This window comes from Pongo pygmaeus, chromosome 16, assembly GCF_028885625.2.
Source record: "Pongo pygmaeus isolate AG05252 chromosome 16, NHGRI_mPonPyg2-v2.0_pri, whole genome shotgun sequence".
In the NCBI taxonomy this organism is placed as follows: domain Eukaryota; kingdom Metazoa; phylum Chordata; class Mammalia; order Primates; family Hominidae; genus Pongo; species Pongo pygmaeus.
Genome location: NC_072389.2, coordinates 97,376,808 through 97,381,586, shown reverse-complemented (window position 1 = coordinate 97,381,586; position 4,779 = coordinate 97,376,808).

The following is a 4,779-nucleotide window of genomic DNA, read 5'->3' as shown; positions in this document are numbered from 1 at the left end:
TGACAGGAGGAAGTAGAATAATAACCTGGATTCACTGGACCCCAGGGACGTGGTTTTCACATTGTGTTTGCTCTGTGTAGACCCAGAGTTCCATAGATACACAAGGGAATGGGGACACTTTGTGGGTGCAGCTCTGACCAGTGGTCTAGGTGAACTTGCTTTTTTTGGCTGGTAAGAGCCAGTTGTTATTTTTTATAAATTCAATGATCTGGTTGTTAAACAAAACCATTCAAACTCAAAGTAAATAAACATGCAATTAAATAAATTAGTAAAAACAGAGAAAAATACTCAAAACTCACCATTTTTAGTTATTTTACTATATTTTTCCATTATCTGTGCTCTTGAGATTCCGTATGTCTATTTTAACTATAAGGCAAAACTAATACATATTATATATAACTAATACATGATATATATAACTAATATATAACATATGTAACTAATATATCTTACAATATATAAATATATTATATTGCTACTGCGCATCTCTACCCAATTCTGTCTTCAGTGAAATTGACCAAGGTAGGAGTATTAACACACCACAGAAATTTGGAAAAGCTTCAAAACAGAACTTTTCCCCCTACGAGAACCAGTTGTTAATATAGTTAACATAGGCTTAGGGGTTTGGAAAATTTTGAGGAAGACCAGAGCAGAAGCCTAGGCTGTGAACTATGATATAAGGGCAGGTGTTGGGTACTTGAGCATGGAACTTCCAGAGGCAGAATGGGGGCTGAGTGGTGACTGAGTGCTATGGGCTGAATTATGCACCACCCCGTATGTTGAAGCCCCATCTCTCAGTGTGATGCTGTCTGGAAATGGGGCCTTTGGGAGATAATTAGGTTTAGATGGGGTCATAAGGGTGGAAACTCCATGATGGAATCAGTGTTCTTATAGGAAGAGATAAAAGAGAGTTTGCTGGCTCTTTTTCTCTCTACCATGTGAGGATATAGTAAGGAAGTCTTGAGGAAGTGAGCTCTCACCTCTCAAGAAACCAAATCTTGTAGTACCAGCCTCCAGAAGTGTGAGAAATACATTTCTGTTGTTTAAATCATCCAGGCTATGATATATTTTTATAGCAGTTTGGGCTAAGACACTGGGTGAAGTGTATGAAAACACTACAAGAGGAGTGATGCAGGGCTCTGCAGGAAAGCCCAGGGGTCCTGCCAATCAGAGCATCCTAACAAGGACATTGGTACCATATGAAGCCCTATAGGGGAGATAACAGGCAGCTGAAATATTTTCAGACTTCAACCTGTGTCAGTCAGGGTATAATAAGGAGACAAAAAGCACACCAGTTATTTGAGCAGAGAGAATTTAACATCAAGAATTATATCTAATTCTGTGAAAAAAAGTCAATGGTAGCTTGATGGGGATAACATTGAATCTGTAAATTACTTTGGGCAGTATGGCCATTTTCACGATATTGATTCTTCCTATCCATGAGCATGGAATGTTTTTCCATTTGTTTGTGTCCTCTCTTATTTCCTGGGTAGTGGTTTGTAGTGCTTCTTGAAGAGGTCCTTCACATCCCTTGTAAGTTGTATTCATAGGTATTTTATTTTCTTTGTAGCAATTGTGAATGGGAGTTCACTCATGATTTGGAATATACACCATGGAATACTATGCAGCCATAAAAAAGAATGAGTTCATGTCCTTTGCAGGGACATGGATAAAGCTGGAAACCATCATTCTCAGCAAACTAACACGGGAACAGAAAACCAAACGCTGCATGTTCTCACTTATAAGCGGGAGTTGAACAATGAGAACACATGGACACAGGGAGGGGAATATCATACACCGGGGCCTGTCAAGGGGTGGGGAGCTAGGGGAGGGACAGCACTGGGAGAAATACCTAACGTAGGTGACGGGTTGATGGGTGCAGCAAAACACCATGGCATGTGTATACCTATGTAGCAAACCTGCACGTCCTGCAAACCTGTACCCCAGAACTCACAGAATAAAAATAAAAGAATTATTATCTGGGTATGAAATTGTTATCTAGTTAGGTGAGGGTAAAAAAAAGACAAAGGTTTCAAGGTGTCAGAACTGCAGAAGTGGCAACCTCTCCCAGGGTTGGAGGAACAAAGGGAAGATCTTAAGTTTTTTTAAACTTAGAAACTCCTAGGAGGAATCCTGCGAATTGAAAGTCAGATCCTTCAGGGGCCTTGTTGCTTGGTTGCACCTGGGCTCTATGGGGATGGAGGAGAGCAATCAGCTGCTTTTTGCAAATAGTGAAAAAACTAGTTTCAGCTGTTGCCACAGGAAGAAACCGCTGCTGCGGAGAGGAAGATAGCAAGGTGAAGGAGACTGTCACAAGCCAGAAGGAAACAAAGGAGCAAGTTACTCATCTCTCTTGCAGCCGCACAGTCTCCGTCTGGCGCCCTCTATTGGTAGTGCCTATTCGAACACCAAATGGATATGTGACTTGCAGAGAGCTCAGAGAATTGACACTTCTGGATATGGTGTAAGCCTGCCCCTTGAAGTGGGAGATGGTTAAGCATAGATAAGGGCAAGAGCCTGAAGCTCAAGGAGAGACAGCACTTCCTTCTGCCAAATCCGAAACTGAAAGAAGAGACGGCCCCAATGCTTTCTTGCCAAAACATTGCTTTGACTACTCTAATGTCAATTTAGGAAGGAAAAAAACGTTGCTTCAGCTTTTTTAAGGGTTGAAAGCTTAAGGAGCGGTGTTTGGGAAATGAGTCAGAATTCTGGAAAAAGAATAAAATAGATATTTGAAAGAGAAGGATCTGAAACCAAGTGAAAGCCTTGATAAGCACATTTCTTGTCAGCATCTATTTAAGTGGCCCATTTAACATAGGGTTCTGTTCAGCTATTTTTTCATTAGATAGGAATTTAGTCATCTTATATGTTTGAGATTTTTAGGTATATTTTAAGTTTCAGAGTCTTCTCTTATTCTCAGCTGACCTCCTTTCTAAAAAGAAGTGAGAACTCCATATCTCTGCCTTGGCATCCAGCGATTATCAACAAAACCCTAGTAGGTCACCTTTTCTGATAACCATATCTGCCTCGTAGAGAAAATCTTCTGTCCTCTAGAAAAGTATCTTAGCAACTGAATCTCAATAGCTATGATTTACTGCTTACCTTTCCAGGGGAGGGCCAGGCTCCTCGGTTAAATGCTACAGGATGTAGCAGTGAAGGAGGTATAGTTCCTGCCTACAAGAGGTCATAATTTAACAGAGGAGGGAGCAACACAGCCAAGACAGTACTTGGAGGAGCCATAACTCTGCCCAGGGGTGGGTTAGGGGGCTTGAAGTAGTTAAAGAGCGGGCAATCCGCAGATAAAATGGCACATCTGTGGTAGCTTCTGAAGAACAAGTAGTAGCTTGCTAGGTAGAACAGCGAGAACATTCCAGCCAAGGAGAACTCTATGGTGTGAAAGAGGATTAATAATAGGAGGGGCTACAGAGAGGTCTCTGAAGATAAGAGGAGGCCATGTCATAAAAGAATCTTACACGTTCTTTGAGGCATTTGACATTTATCCTGGAGGTGATGGGGAGCCATCAGAAGAAGCTGCTTATGCAGCAGCTATGCAGTCACCAGCATCTCAGCTGTCTGTCTGGCAAATCACACCTGAAAATCAGGCTCTGGCTAGTGATTAATGTGTCTCCTTTTTGTTCCATCGCTGGCTAGAGATGGCCCACGACAGAGATACTTTCATTCCCCCAAGAACTGCACTTCCTACTCCACATGGCTCGTCGCACAAAAACCAATTGCAAAGGCTTAGACACAGAACTGTTGTTACTGATACTTCTGCAAATGCTAAGCTTTGGCTGTTCAGAGCGAGGCCTCCAACTAGTCCCTTCCTCTGTCTGCTTTGAGTTATATTAATTATTGTTGTGTAACAAACAACTCCAAAGCACAGAGCTTAAAACAACAATGAATTGTCATTGCTCATGGATCTGCAATGGGGCCGGTGTAGCTCTGCAGCATGTGCTTCTGATACTTCTCCTAGGACCAGCAGGCTATCCTGGGCATGTTCTCCCAGAGATGGCAAAAGAGCCAGAAGGTGGGTGAAACATGTGCATCCTCTTAAGGACTAGGCTCAAAACCATTCACTGTGTTATTGGCCGATGTAAATGTCATGGCCAAGCCCAAAGTCAAGGCTCACGAAAATACAACCTGCCCACAATGAGGCCATTAAAGCTGTGAAAGCAGAGAGGGATGAGGAATTGGAGCCAATAATGCAATCTACTACAGCCATCTTGGTGACCTCATTCTATGGATCCTTTTTTCCATTTTCTTCTTCCTCATTTGGATGGGCGCTAACAGATGAAAACTTAAATTTCAAGATGAGTCTCAGGTCTCACTTCAGGTGGGCTACTGATAGTATATTTCTTGTGGTGGCTTTGTGCAGTGTCTACCTGGCTAAGCTAGAACTACATTTTCTGGAATTCCCTTCCATGTTCAGTGAGCCCTGGTTAGGGTTGGCCAAGAGAGATGTCCCGGTTTTGGAAGTTAAGAGTCATATCATTAGGCACTGTTGTCGCTCATGATCTTGGCATAGTGCTGCTGCCAAGCCTACAGCTCCTTCAGCTTGTGTAGGATTTTCTTTGTCAACTTATCTGAATCTTGGCCAAGGTATACATACAACTCCTGGTAAAAGGCACCAGTATGACCTGCATCATTGAGGTTGGAAACAAAAGTGTGTCCAGATTCATTCTCATGGGTTCCAGTTTGTCCTTGCTTCCTCTCTTTCGTGTCCATCTTTTCTTTCTGATTTATTCCACTGTTGACTTCAGCTCTAACCTCAGATATAGA